This window comes from Manis pentadactyla, chromosome 3 (genome assembly GCF_030020395.1).
Source record: "Manis pentadactyla isolate mManPen7 chromosome 3, mManPen7.hap1, whole genome shotgun sequence".
In the NCBI taxonomy this organism is placed as follows: Eukaryota; Metazoa; Chordata; class Mammalia; order Pholidota; family Manidae; genus Manis; species Manis pentadactyla.
The window spans coordinates 127729478-127745320 of NC_080021.1; positions in this window are offsets into that span (position 1 = coordinate 127729478).

The following is a 15843-nucleotide window of genomic DNA, read 5'->3' on the forward strand; positions in this document are numbered from 1 at the left end:
ATCAGGGGACCAAACAGCCACTTGCCACCCAAGGTCTTCGACTCTGAGCTTGCACCTGCCCCAGCCCCTCTGTGTGGGCATGGGGCCTCTCTGCAGCAGCTCCTGGCATCAGCTAGGCCACCTGCCTCGGCTTCCCATGGACACCCCTGCACACGAAGCCCCCACACAGATGCAGGCAGCTCCTGGCCCACCCCTGGGGTCCTGGTCAGTCACCCAGGAAGAAAGACAACAGCCGCCCTGCCTGGGACCTGTCTCTGTGGAGCAGCACAGGCTGCCGGGAGCCCTGAGACCACACCTCAGATGCCAGGCTTTATCCAGTTTGCAGCCACACCAGCTGCTTGGATCCTGAGGCCAAGATGTTTCAAGGACTAAGAACACAGGAGCAGACAGAAATGAGCCCCATCTGCATGGGACAGTAGTTTGTTTTAGGATGTTACAAGTTCTGTGTAAGACACACCCAGCAAAAATCTAGCCTTGTCCGGCTCTGTCCAGGCAGAATATTCTGAGGCACAAAATTACACACCCAGAGAAGACAGGCTAGGAATTACCAGGAATCAATCAATGGTTTTAAAAAATGAAATTCAACCAAGTAACATTGAAGACCTAATTGGCTTTATTAAGTGACTCCGGAACTGGGCAGAGTGCCCTCTGGCAGGTGGAGATGCTCTGAGGCCACAGGAAGGGGGGCAAGGATGACATGATCAGAGAAAAGGGTTATTCTGGGTGAGGCTACCTCCATCTGGGGACAAAAGGGTCTCATTAAGTGGATACCTTTGGGGGATGGAGAGTCAGGATGCTGACCGGAGAAGTCCTGACCGAGCACATTCTGGGGAGGGGGACACATCAGTGCGATCGGGCATCAGACCCGGATCTGGTGGGTCAGCCAAGCAGGAGTGAGCCCATGTTGGGCCTCTGTGTTTGTTTTCAGTGCTGGGAAACAAAGGGCCTCCTCATTATCTGGCCAAGCATCTATCGCAAGTAGCTTTTAATTTTAAAAGCCCAGTGGATAATGCATGAGCAAAACCGAAAGTTTCTGTGATGACTGCCCTTGTACTGTTCACTATGTAACTTATTCACTATGTAAGAATTTGTTCTCCATGTAAGAACTTGTTTGTTATGCCTCAGAAAATTGGAGACTGACGAAAATTAGGCTTGGGGTGGATTAATGATTGTGCATTGAGCATTGACTCCCCTATACAGAATTTTATTGTTATTAACAACCATTTGATCAATAAATATGAGAGATGCCCTCACAAAAAAAAAAAAAAAAAGTACACACTTCCAATGGTAAAATAAATAAGTAACCGGGATGTAATGTATAGCATAAGGAATATAGTCAAGATATTGTAACAGCTTGGTATGGTGATAGCTGGTACCTAGAATTGTCATGTATATAAATGTTGAATCACTATGTTGTACACCTGAAACTAATGTAATGTAATACTGTGTGCCAACTACCCTTCAATAAAAAATAATTATCTACAAAAAAAAAAAAAAAAACCCAGTGGAATTCCCTCTAAATGCTCTACACTCTCCTCGGGGTCTCAGCCTGGGGCCACCCTGGGGCCTTGGCCACTGCTGTTGCCTGCCCCTGGTCCCTGCAGGAGACCGAGCAGCTGAGAGGACAGACGCCCTGGGAACTGGACAGGGGGCAGCACCCAGGAGGCCCTGGGTAGGGGAGGACGGCCCTGTCCCTGAGGCCCTGTCCCACACTGTGCAGACCTCCTGAGCGGGCTCTCTGGCTCTGGGCTCAGTTCTTTAGCCCACGTCACCAGGAGCTCACAGTCTCCCACGACGCCCAAGGGCCTGACCTGGAGGCGGGAAAGGCCTCCAACCCTAGGGCTCCCTTGTCTTCACGGCTTTCTCCCAGTGGGCCAGGCCCTTGGAGGGTGGCCCGTGTCCCACGCTCACAACTCCCAGGGATGCCACCCAGCTGAGGCTTCCTACCCCACCGGCTCTGCCTCTCGCGTGTGTTCACCTGTCTCTCTATATCCTGTGCAGTTAGGCTGAAACGAATGCTTCCCGGGCCAAGACGGGGAGGCAGGAAGGAGGAAAAGCAAGCAGGCGGGCAGGGGGTGGGTGCCAGCTAGTTGGTCAGCGGCCGGTTAGTGGCTGGTGGGTCAGTTAGTCGGGCTACCAGGGATGCTGCCTTTGCTGAGGGCAGCGGGCAGCTGAGAGCCTCTCAAGGGTTATGGCCTGAGGGTCTGGAGCAGATGGACACTCCCTGCAAACTAGCCCACAGCAGCAGGACCGGGGCAGAGCTGGGGCCGCAATCTTAGGGGTAGTGTTCCTGCCACACAGGCAGTGAGACAGGCTGCGCATGCCACAGGGCACAGCCCTCAGTCGCACAGCAAGCCCCACTGGACTGCTGGGGAAACTGAGGCACTGGCCGAGCACATGCCACAGAGGTGGACACAGACATGTCCCGGTCTGAGCTCCCCAGCATGTCAGTGTGCTCCTGGCGCCCAGAGCAGGGCCAGGCCCCCATGGCGCAGGCTGAGGCTGCTGAGCAAGCAAGCCCTCTAAGGGCCCAGGGACCAGCTGTCAGGACCCCACGGCACAGATGAGGAACTGAGGCCCAGCCCAAGCTCTGGCAATGGAGTCCCTGTACAAAGGACACAGCCCAGCATAGAGAAGGCCCTGAGTCCAAAGCCGCCGGCCTTCAGTCGACCTGCTGGCAGACCTGGGCCTGGAAGGGAAGGCACCCCACCGAAGCAACTCTTCTGTACCATGTACGTAGCCTCCATGATGCCTGGGGCTGCCTGGGGGCTGTGTGCTGTGGACAGAGCACACATGTCTGCACTGTCCACCTCAGGCTGGTTCTGACCACATGGCTGCACTCCAGTCACCCCGGAAGAAGCCCAGCGCCAGCTGGAACATGCTTATGTCCTCATCACAGATGTACAGCATCTGGTCCATGTCACCAATGAGCCAGAACAGGCTGTCTCCCCAAGGACACCTTCCAGCCTCTTTAAAGAAAAGACCCTTGCCCACATTTATCTGAAGAACTTGTTTCCCTAATGAAAATGAAAGTGGGTGAGAGAGAGACAGCGCTCTGAATAGCTCCTTGAGGGAGCCCTGGGACAGGCCCAGTCCTGGAGCCTTGGGCTGTAGAGGGGCCCTGCCATAGCCTCCCTCCCGCAGACCTTAGGAGTCCTGGCCGCAGAGCATGGACCACCTGACCGGCGGCTGCTTTGCGGGGTGCAGACACCCACTGCACCTGCAGAGGCACATGGGGGTGGACCAGCTCTGAGGCCGGCGTGGGGATGTGTTGTGTTGTGGTGTGTGTATGCTGTGGTTCATGTGTGTTGTATGGCATGTACTGTGTGGTGTGTGTGTGCAGTGTGGTATATGTAAAGTGTGTGTGGTTTTGTGTGTTGTACAGTGTATGTATTATGTGGTGCTTGTGTTGTGTGTTTGTTCTGTGTAGAGTGTGGTGTGTGCATTGTGTGATGTATGTGTAGTGTGTATGCATGTGGTGTGTGGTGTGTGATATGTGTGTGTTGTGTGTTGTATGTGTTGGCATGTGTTATATGTTCTGTGTGATCTATGTGGTGTGTGGTGTGTTCTGTGTGGTGTGTGTAGTGTGTGGTGTATGTGGTGTGTGCTGGGTATTGTATGTGTAGTGTGGTGTGTGGTATATGTTGTGTGTTGTGTGTGTGGTGTGTGTTTTGCGGTGTGTGTGGTATGTAGTGTGATGTGTGTGGTATGTGGTGGTGTGTAGTGTGGTGTGTGTGGTGTTGTGTCTGGTGGGTGTTTTGTGGTGTGTGTGGTGCATGGGGTGTGTGTGTTGTGTGTGGTGGTGTGTCTGTTGTGTGTGGTGTGGTGTGGTGTGGTGTGTGTGATGTGGTGTGGTGGTGTGCGTATTATGTGTGGTGGTGTGTCTGGTGTGTGTTTGTGGTGTGTGGTGTGGTGTGGTGGTGTGTGTGTTGTGTGTGTTGTGGTGTGGGGTGTATGTGGGGTGTGGTGGGTGTTGGGGGTGTGGTGGTGTGTGTGGTGTGAAGTGTGGTGTGTGTGGTGGTGGTGTGCAGTGTGTGGTGTGTATGCTGTATGTGTTGGGTGTGTTGGGTGTTGGTGTGTCTGGTGTGTGTGGTGGCATGTGTGGTGTGGTGTGTGTGGTATGTGGTGTGGTGTTGTGTGTGGTGTGTGTGGTGTGTGGTGTGGTTTGGATGGTGGTGTGGTGTTGTGTGTGGTGTGTGGTGTGGTTTGAATGGTAGTGTGGTGGTGGTGTGTGTGGTGTGTGGTGTGGTTTGGATGGTGGTGTGGTGTAGTGGTGTGTGTGGTGTGTGTGGTGTGTAATGTGGTGTGCAGTATGTGGTGGTGTGTGTGGTGTAGTGGTGTGTGTGTTGTGGTGTGGTGGTGTGTGTGGTGTTTGGTGTGTGTGGCATGTAGTGCGGTGTGTGTGGTGGTGTGTGTGGTGTAGTGGTGTGTGTGGTGTGGTGTGGTTTGGATGGTGGTGTGGTGTTGTGTGTGGTGTAGTGGTGTGTGTGGTGTGTGGTGTGTGTGGTGTGTAATGTGGTGTGCAGTGTGTGGTGGTGTGTGTGTTGTGGTGTGGTGGTGTGTGTGGTGTTTGGTGTGTGTGGCATGTAGTGCGGTGTGTGTGGTGGTGTGTGTGGTGTAGTGGTGTGTGTGGTGTGGTGTGGTTTGGATGGTGGTGTGGTGTTGTGTGTGGTGTGTGGTGTGGTTTGGATGGTGGTGTGGTGTTGTATGTGGTGTAGTGGTGTGTGTGGTGTGTGGTGTGGTTTGGATGGTGGTGTGGTGGTGGTGTGTGTGGTGTGTGGTGTGGTTTGGATGGTGGTGTGGTGTAGTGGTGTGTGTGGTGTGTAATGTGGTGTGCAGTATGTGGTGGTGTGTGTGGTGTAGTGGTGTGTGTGTTGTGGTGTGGTGGTGTGTGTGGTGTTTGGTGTGTGTGGCATGTAGTGCGGTGTGTGTGGTGGTGTGTGTGGTGTAGTGGTGTGTGTGGTGTGGTGTGGTTTGGATGGTGGTGTGGTGTTGTGTGTGGTGTAGTGGTGTGTGTGGTGTGTGGTGTGTGTGGTGTGTAATGTGGTGTGCAGTGTGTGGTGGTGTGTGTGTTGTGGTGTGGTGGTGTGTGTGGTGTTTGGTGTGTGTGGCATGTAGTGTGGTGTGCGGTGTGTGTGGTGTAGTGGTGTGTGTGGTGTGGTGTGTGGTGTGTGGTGGTGTGTGGTGTAGTGGTGTGTGTGGTGTGGTATGTGTGGTGTGCAGTGTGCTTTGTGTAGCAGTGAGTGGTGTGAGCGGTGGTGTGTGGTGTGTGTGGTATGGTGATGTGTGTGGTTTGTGGTAGTGTGCAGTGTGCGGTGTGTGGTTTGAGCGGTGGTGTGTGGTGGGTGCAGTGTGAGAGGCATTGTGTGTGGTGTGCAGTGTGCAGTCTGCGGTGTGTGGCATGAGCGGTGGTGTGTGATGTGTGCGGCGTGAGCGGTGGTGTGTGCAGTGTGCAGTGTGGTGTGTGCGGCGTGAGCAGTGGCGTTTGTGGTGTGTGCGGTGTGCAGTGTGGTCATGTGTGTGGTGTGTGGCGTGAGCGGTGGTGTGTGTGGTGTGTGGTGTTTGTGGTGTGCAGTGTGGTGTGTGTGGCATGTGCACTGCAGTCTCCAGCCCAGGCCAGTCCCCGGCCCGCACGCACCTGCGCCATGACACCTCCTGCGGCCCCGGCAGTCCCGGCATGCCGAGCCCTGCGCAGCCGGGCACAGTGACAGGCCAGCGGCTCTGTGGCAGCCCCGCCTGCAGAAGGGCCATGCCGCCTGCCTGCCCGCCGTTGCCGGCGGGGCCGTGCACACACGCACATGGCCGGGGCTGTGGCTGATGCGGAGGCCGGAGGCGGGCTGCAGCCCCCTGGGGCGCATCCCCGAAGCTGCACCTGGCTCCTGCCTGGCTCTTGCCCCAGTGAGGGCTTACCCAGGGCCCCAATGCCCAGCGCCCAGGGGCCTGCTCTCCCACAGCCAGGGTGCTCCCCGTACTGCCCGCCCAAGAGGCGGTGGCTTCCCGAGGCCCCACACCAGGCCACCCAGTGAACGCTGCCTCCCCCTGGCTGGGCCCACGGTTTCACAGCGTCTCTCTCGTGCTCCCAGGCTGGAAACAGGTGGGAACCTGCCAGCCTGCAGGGGCGCCTCTTGTGCCAGAGCCGAGGCAGCCCCCCCATTCCCTGTCCATCAACACTGCCTGCCGGTCCCAGCTTCTCCTCCAGGTCTCGCAAGATCACGGTGCTGGAGTGGTCTCAGCACCTCCTGTAGGGAGGGTGGCCTGCAGCCCAGGCCCACAGAGCCTTGACCCTGGGTTCCCTGCCATCACAGCCAGTGTGGGGCATGCACACACATATGGCCACGTGGTGAGTGACACCCATGGGTGTCAGCGTCCTTGGCACCTGGGGAGAACTGTGCCTGTCCTTCCACCCAAGACAGCACCAGTGTCCCAGTGTGGCCTCTGCCCTCCACCAGGTGGTAAAACCCAGACCCACCGGCACAGGCTGTGGTGATCTCCCAACGCGCTGAAACAGGCACTGTGGTCAGGACCTAGGAGGGCTGTGGCGGTGGGGGAAAGGCAGCATAGTGGAAGCTGCGACTTCAGCAAAGGTGGGGGGTGAGGGGTGGCCTCATGCAGATGCTCCTTGTTCCCATGCTGTTGTGGTGAAAAACGTGCAATAAACAAAACCCAGGAGAGAAGAGAACTACCTGCTTTCTGAGCTCTCATTGCATTTCAGGCACTTTCCACAGGTGGCTTCATTAACTGTCCAAAGCCAGATCTTTTCCCCCAAAACTAACACCAGACTTCTCTCAGAGAAAGACTCCTCCCTGTCCCAAAAGTCCAGGGGCTGTTTAGGGATTGGGACCCATGTCCTGTCCAGGTAGGCACCCTGCGCCACAACCAGGCGTCAGCAGGTAACTCAGTCCCTGGGCCTGAGCTCACAGCTGGCTTTCGTTCAGAAGCCTCAGCAAAGAAAAGGTGTCTTTATGTGAGGTGGGAGCAATGTGATTTTCCTGTGGTGTGTAGAAAAATGGCAGAAATACTTCAATTCCAAGATTTCTCTGCTGAGCTCAACAATATCTGTGCAACTGCCCCATCCATAGGAAATTTCTCCTGTGCCACCCACAGCATAAAGGAGCTAGTTTGCTGAGCTGGAGCAGTGCTACCTTCAGCACCCGGGCAAGTCAGACCTGGTGGGGCCACAGCCCAGGAAAGGGCAGCTGCCTTCAGACACACTGAACCAACCTGCCCAGACATACACAACTGCAAATTATTATGCAAACAATGTAAACTGAGTCAGAACTGTGCACTGACTATTCTCAAAGGGAACACACAAAGCAGAAGTCTTCTTGAACACTGGTGCATGCCGGGCTTGCACACAAGGATGCCTCCTTTGGCCCCAGGGAGGTAGGCATCCTTAATTCTATTCGCAGATGGAGAAACTGTAAAGCTGGTAAATGGCTCTGGCATTGCAGTTCTGGCGAGGGGGGCAAGGGCCTCTGGACAGCTGGGCCCTCCTCCCTTGGCGGCAGGACTGGAGGCTGGTGGCTAGAGGGCAGGACAGGTGAGCCCCCCAAACAGGGTGGCCCAGCAGGCTGCACATCTGTCAGTCTTGGAGGCCCAGGGGTCTCTGAGTCAGAAGCCCTCCCCAGGCAGCCTCAGGAGCGACCCCCACGAGCCAGCCTGCTTGTGCTCCTGCTCTGATGGTAGCCCTGGACCACTGCCCAGGCCTGAGTGTGCACTGGGCTGGGTGGAGGCAGCCCCACAGGGAGGGATACCCGTCCAGCATGCCAAGGCCAAGTCCACCATGAGGGAAGATGCCTGGACCCTCCCTGAGCTGCCCCATGGGAGCCCTCCCACTTCCCGGCAATTGTGCAACATGCCAGCCCCTGGAGGATGCCTCCCAGACCTGGTGGTTATGTCTGTGCCACTCAAGCACATGGAATGCATGGGTTCCCGGCCGGGCCACTGCAGACATGCTTCACTGCAAGCTTAACCATGAACACGTCAGAGTCCCAGAAGGCCATGCTTGCATCCACACCGACTCTCCCTAGGAGAATGGCAGATGCCACAATTCCATGTGGACACTGCCCCCATTCAGCCCAGCAGGGTGTCAGGGGTGAGAAATCCAGCCAGGCTGCTGGGGCCTCCCTGGGGTTCAGAGTCCTGTCTCTGCTTGGGCCTGGGCACCCCTACAGCGAAGGGGGGTGACAAGAGCCACCCCTGGGACTGAAGGCCTGGGAGATGTGTGCAGAGCAGGTGGGGGTCACCACCATCCCCTATCCTCAGTCTTCCAGGAGAGGGAGGGGGTGTTTTGTCTCAAGTTACAGATGCAGGAGAATTTCATGGAGGCCCAAACCCAGGTCTGCACAGCCATGGACACCTCCACAGGCTCTTGTGTACAGAAATACATTGGTTTCTGTGTATTGATCTTGTATCCTGCAACCTCACTGAACTTGTTAGTTCATACAAGACCATATCATCTGCAAATAGATCATTCTGCCTTTTGCTTTTCCATCTGGATGTCTTCTGTTTATTTTCCTTGCCAACTTCTCTGGCTAGATCCTCCCTGATGGGGAATAGAAGTGGAATGGATGCCCTTGCTTTGCTGTGACAATGGGGAAGCAGCTGTCTGCAGTGACGGATGAAAGAAGAAAGGTGCCCCTCCCTGAGGGTTGTCCACAGGTGCCCTTCATCACTGAGGCTGAGGAAGTCCTTGCAATTCCCAGTGTATTAAGTGTCTTTTATCCTGAAAGGGTGTTGGATTTTGTCAAATGCTTTTTTGTACCCATTGAGATAATCGTGTAGTTTCTGGACTTTATTCTATCATATGGTGTATTCCAGTGCCATGGACTCAATGTTTGTGTTCCGCTAAAATTTACGTATTGAAACCTAACCCCCAAAGTTTTGGTGTTAGGAGGCAGGGCCTTTGGGAGGTGAAGAGGCCTTGAGGGAGCCCTCATGATGGGATCAGAGCCCTTAGAAAAGGGACCCCTGAGAAACCCCTGTCCCTCTGCCAGGAGAGGACACAGCAGGAAGACGCCATCTAGGAACCAGGAAGAAGGCCCCCACCAGACACCAAATCTGCCAGCGCAGGTCTTGGATGTTCAGAACCATGAGAAACTTCGAAATATAAGTCACCCAATTCATGGTATTTGTTACAGCAGCCATAACAGACTGAGATGGACAGTCCTCATTACCTGCAGTCGTGCTCTGTAAAGTCACCTGGAACATTGAATCAGCAAACACAGGGCTGCTGCTCCTGAGAGAAACCAAGGTTAGGATGCCACAAGCCACGGGTCACACTTCTTCAACTGATTGGTGCATAACCTTGGCTTATGTTTGTTTCTGTTCAAAGGCACCTTATTTAATATATATTGTTGATTTATAAACACTGAACTCTCGGCCACCAGCACTGTGACTCATGCCCAAAGGAGGCCACTGAAGGCAGGACTGTCTCCTGTGACACATCACAGCCCTCTCTGCACTTAGAGACACTAGACGGTACTTCAGCACTATGCTTGGGGCCATCTTAGAAAAATCACCAATAAAAGGCACAAAAGTGGTAAAAAATAAGGCACTAAATGGCCCTTGGAAAGGCGTTTGCAGTCTGAGAGCTGAAACAAGAAGACAACAGCACCTTGGTGCCCTCTGTGGGGATATGAGCCACGGTGACGCAGATTTCAGCCACACACGTCTGTGAACAGCTGTGAAAGTCCCATCCTATCACCTCAAGGAGCTGCATTCTCCCAATGACCCAGATGAGCAGGAGACAGCTTCTCTCTGAGCCCCCGGGGGTCACAGCCCTGTCAACACCTTGGTTTGGGCCCGGGAGACCTGTCGCCAGACCTAATGAGCTGCACAAGATAAGTCTGTGCTATTTCAAGCCACAGGGCATGTGGTGATTTGTTACAATGACAATAGAAAACTAACACAGGATTTTTCTTTGAATTAGAGAAATTGACTCAAAAATTCACCTAAAAAAATACCAAAAATCAAGACCTAAGGCCTATTTGAAAAAGAAGACCAAGGTGGATGTAGTAGGTTGAATTGTGTGTGTCCCCCGCAATAACGCTCAAGTTCTCACCCCCAGCACCTGTGAATGGGACCTTATTTGGAAATAAGGTCTTGGCAGATGTAGTTAAGGGTCTTTGCAGGATGAGATCATCCTGGATTAGGGTGGCCCTAAATCCAATGACTGGTTTCTTTTTAAGAGAAAGGAGACAAACACAGAGACACACATGTGAGGACAGAGGCAAGAGACAAGGGATGCAGCCACAAGCCCAGGGGTGCCTGGAGCCCCCAGGAGCTGGCTGAGGCAGAAAGGACCCCCCCCACCTGGAGCTTCTAGAGGGAGTGCAGCCCTGCCCCAACTGAACCTCAGATTTCCAGCCTCCAGGCTGGGGGAGCACACGTTTCTGCTCGTCTCACCAAGTTTGTGGAAATCTGCTGCAGCTGCCCTAGGACATGCACATGGTGGGCAATCATGCATCATCGGTAATGAGACTTGGGCACAGACAGGGGCACACAGACCAGAACACCTGCCACGTATCCCAGTGGAATGAACCTGTGTGGGACAGTGTGCATAGTAAACCTGGGTCAGAACTCAACTCAGTTGTGCCTCTCTGTCTTTCCTGACGCACAGCTGATGTTCTGTCAGGAGATTAGGAGTGTTACAATTTTGTTTGGGACAAGACTGGTCTGTGATTTGTCTTTCTCACATATACCTGGGCATGTTTTAGCCTCATACAATGAACAGGAAGTGTTTCTTCCTTTTCTGTATGCTGCCAAGTTTGCAGGACATTGGAATTATGTGTTCCCTCCAGTTCTGGTAAAACTGCACTGTGGGAAGATTTTTAATTGCTGATTTTATTTCTTCGGTGGTTATGGGAATATTCAGGATGTTTCTTCTTGAGTCAGTTCAGTAATATTTTTCTAGATATTTGTCTATTTCATGTAGTCTTGCAAATTTACAGGCATAACAATATTTTTAATAGCCTAGCTAATTTTACTTATTTATTAATGTTTGAGGTATTAGTATCTCTTGTACATAGCAAGAAAAAGCAGGAAGGGCCCCACAGGTACAGGACTATTCATTGAAACATTACTGTTAGCCAGCAAAGTCAGGCGTCCACAGTCTGAATGTATTGTGCTATATCCTGCTGTAATGGAATGCAGTTCAACAGTAAGAAAAATGGGCTGAATCTACATGTCAACACAGGAATTGATTAACACGACCTCAAGTGGCCAAAGCAAGTTCCAGAAACTTAAGTTCTGAAGAAAATCACGAACGGAAACTCAGAGATGAGCTGAGGCTGGGACTTGAAGAACCGGCAGCGTGGGCTGCAGGGAAGCCATGTGAAGGTGACTTCTTTTCTTCCACAGTCTCTCTTGACTTGTCACACTGTCTTATATTAGCTATTTAATTTCATTCAAAATAAAGAAAAGTTTTACATTTTAGGTCATTGGCCTGGCGTCCTGGTAATCTCTGTGGTGTGCCTAGCCAGTGCCGTCCAAAGGCGTGCGATCTGTTTTGGAGCTCATTTCTGGTGGGGTGCTGCAAGCTGGCCCCAGAAAGCCTGGAAGGAGGACAGAGGGTCCCCAGCTGGGGGTCAGTGGAGGGAATGCTCCTGGATATGGGGTATTCTCGGGGGTGCAGGCCATATGGCCCCCTGGCCTCCCTCCTGCCAGCCGGAGGGGCTTTGAGGAAGGTAGGGCCTCTCTGCTCCCTACAGCCATCACTCTGAGGTGTCTTTAAACCTCAGGTGTGCTCAGACCTGGACACTGCAGCACCTCACTCTGCCTGCAGACATCCCAGCATGGGCAGGCCTGACTCCAACCCTCCTGCAGCCTCCTGCACCCACACCCAGCCTCCCTGGCCAGCTGGAGCTATCTCTGCTCAGGTAGCTTGTGGCAGGGGAGGCTGGGCAGGGCCTGAGAGCCAGAATGAACCTGTCCCAGGGAAGCAGGTGGGTGGAAAGTGGTTGGACCACTGGGACATTGCACAGATGCCATTGTTCTGACCTCTCTGACAAAATACAGGTTCAAAGATGGATGAATGAAGGTCACAATGGTGACCTCAGAGTATCCATACGCCAGGTGGGGGCCCTCCCTTCCAAGTGAGCACGGAGGCCTGATGACTGCAGTCTCAGCCACTCCAGGGCCTGCACCTACCCACCTGCACCTACCACCCTGGGGGCCCCACAACCCAGTGAACCCATCAATGCCTGCACTCCCCATCCCAAAACCTTGCCCAGGGACTCATTTTCCTCACCTGTAATGTGGCTGATCACACACACCTGACAGGAGCCTCAGTGGGGCCCCCACCCTGCACTTCTCCATGCTGCTCCGCCAGCGCTCGGGCTTAGGGCCTGAGTAGGGACAGTTGACTGCTCCCCAGGACCCAGGCCCACCTCCCTGTATGTGTAATCAGCACAGGTCCCTAGCTGTTCCCCATACCTGGGCTATACGAGTATCTGTGTCCCTCCATGTCCAGCCCTGCAAAACACAGGCCACACAAGCCCAGTCAAGAAGCCTGGGGTGCACCCTTCCTCACAATGTCATCCCTAAAGACCAAAAAAAGGTCAGGCTGGACTGTGGCCACCTCCTTCCCCAAGGAATCAGTAACTCCTACTGCTCAGGGCTTCCACAACAGGGGAGAGCACAGGGCAGGGCCGTTGTGCATAGACAGGGCCAAGGCCTGGTGCTTGGGCTCCAGAATCAGGCGCATTCCCCAGGTCCTGCTCGCAGGACCACAGAGGCTCAGCGCACCCAGGGTCACACAGCTGGGAGCCAGGGTAATGAGGCAGCTGCCCCACCCTCCACTCAGCTGAGTACCTGCTTGGAAGGGAAAAAGAAAAGGCCCCCTGTCATAACAGGAAGCCCCATCTCATGGCGGAGACCTGAAGGATCATAGCCGGGTGCTGAACACATCTCCTCTGTCTCGTGGAACCCTACAGCTGCTGGTGAGATGGGTTCCACCACTAAACCCTTTGCAGATGGGGACACTGGGGCCCAAAGCCTTGAGCAGCTTCCCTAGGTCACCCAGCTGGGGGCACTGTGACTTGTAGGGCTGTGGGACTGAGCACAGGTTGAGCTTCTTGGAGCCCTGTGAGCACAGCACATTAGCTGATGGTTGCTGCGGACAAGGTCAGCCTCAGCGAGAAGCCTGAGGCACTCGACCTACCCAGATGGTGTTTTCCAAAGGGATAAATAAACCCTGCAACAGCGACCAGCCTGGGACACCTGAGCCTTGCCTCCACCAACATCTCCAAGAGGGGAATCACCGAGAAGCTGCCCCCAGGCATGTGGGACCTGCTGCTTTTCCCCAGGAGCATCTCAGGGGGTAGGCGCCTCTGAACAGTTTAGAAAAGTCCCATCAGAGAGTATTGTATTGAAGGCCAGCATGTACTTACACCCTGTGAGTGTGGTGGGGAGAGAGGGAGCAAAACATGCCACAATCATTTCTGAGTCTCAGAAATAACTCAGTGCTGCATGGAGCCTTGGAGACTCAAGTGGGCACAGACAGGCAGTACCAGCCACCTCTGACATCCCAGACACGCCTGGGGGTCTGGCCCGAGGCCACAGTGGGTCAGCCTGGAAGGCCAGCAGGCAGAAGGATGTTTACGGATCAGTGCTTAATAAATGCCATGTGCAAGTACAGTATGTCAAACCCCTGGGTCCCTGCTATCTATTCTATTTATGTCAAACTGATTTATGCTGATGGATGTCAGATAAACTGGTCTCCAGAATGGTACCATCTGAAGAAGCAGATGGTGGTCAGTTAATCCCCCAATAACCGTGGCCTCCCCGTATTTTAGAGTACATCCCCCAATGGTCTGGGAATTACAAATCAAAGCAACAAAATATTATTTCACACCATACTGGCAAAACTTTAAAAGACCAATGCTTGGTGCTGGCAGGATGTAGAGAAATAACACATTTCCTCCATTGGTGATTGGAGACCCAGGCCCACAACCTTTTTCTGTGTCTACTTGTGACTAAAAGGCACTGAGGAGCATCTTTATGTGGCCCATTTGAGAGGAAAAAGCAAAGCCACAAATAAACTTAAGAAACCAAATCTTCAGATTTATTGTAAATTAAAATATTTTGTGAGTTGGTTTTTCTTTTTTTCCTTGAAGACAGTTTGTCTTAAACTTCAGTTTATCAGCTCAGAGAGTCATGAATCAAGAGTCTGCACTCCAACAGTGCCAATTCTAAGCCTGGACCACTCTCTTCCAAAATACATGGTTCACACAGAGCTCTTAAAATTTTTTTTTTAGGATCCATCATTTCATTTCTTTTCTCTGTCTTTTTAAGAGAGTTTCTTTATTTGTTGTCTCACTGACCTTCTTACTGAAGTATACTTACATGAACACAGTCTACATACATACAGTGTACACCACACATACATGTGCATACATGCACATAGTACATGAAGTAGTCTTCACATGTTTAACAACACAGGTAAACTGGGGAAAAAGACAAGAATGTGAAGTGCTGTAGGTTAAAAACGATCTTATTTGTATAGGTGATGTTTGGCTTGAAATGTAGTTTCTCCAAGAACATGATGACATCCCACTGGTGTCTGAAGCCTGCTGGGACAGAATCCTCCAGCCCCACTGCCTGCTCCTCTCTGAAGGGAGTTTACCTGGATTTGCCCTCACCCACCTACTGTCTCTCCCATGCCAGCTGCACTGGTTGTCAGTCTTGCAGGTGGGCCACCTGGCTTTGGCAGCCAGCCATGGGTAGCCCAGGCCTGGGCATGAGTCCCGGCTTGGCCAGTGAGGTCTGTTTTGAGCTCCCAGGGAGTTTTTTCTTGAATTTCAAAAGAGATAAAGAGGAGTTGTCTCTCAGAATTAATGCAGAAAAATCCATGATGAGCAAAATATCCAAATTTTAAATAGAGCAGGAACCAGAATGAGGGTGAGGTGAGGAAAGAGCAGCATAGCAGTCTGCGGTTCGTCTCAGCAGGCAGAAGCACGGGCAGATGCTGAGTGCTGAGTCCCAGTGAATCTCTGCTAGAGAAATTCTAGGGTGATGCTGATATTCAGGACCCTGAAACATTTGACAAATCTCAAAAAGAGTAAACCAAAAGAAATCCGTGTCTGGACTTATCCTAATCAATCATCTGAACATGAAAGACAAAGAAAAATATTGAAAGCATCTAGAGAAAAGCAGTGCATTACCTACAAAGCAGAAAAGATGCAGATGGCAGGATTTCTCACCAGAAATCATGGACACCAGATAAAGTGCCTATATTTCAGATGCTGAAAGAAAATATCTTTTATCCAGAATTTTATAACTAGTAGAAAATATCCTTCAGGAATGAAGAGGAAACAAAGACGTTCTCCCATGCAGAAAAACTAAGATAATTTCTACATAGTACACCCATTCTAAAAGAATTATAAAAGAAAGATCTTCCAACAGAAGGCATGTGATAGCAGAAAGAAACTGGGAGAATCGGAGGTGATGGAAGAGCAACAGAAATGGGCAAATATAACAGACTAATCTCCCACTGAGTTCCTTAAAACTGATGATTTTTAAAAGAACATTGTCTGGTGGGTTTTTTTTTTTTTTGGTATCACTAATCTACAATTACATAAGCAACATTATGGTTACTAGACTCCCCCCATCATCAAGTCCCCCCCACATACCTCATTACAGTCACTGTCCATCAGCATAGTAAATGCTACAGAGTCACTACTTGTCCTCTCTGTGCTATATACTGCCTTCCCCATACCCCCCTGCTACATTATGTGTGCTAATCATAATGCCCTTTATTCCCCTTCTCCCTCCCTTCCCACCCATCCTCCCCAGTCCCTTTCCCTTTGGCAACTGTTAGTCCATTCTTGGCTTCTGTGAGTC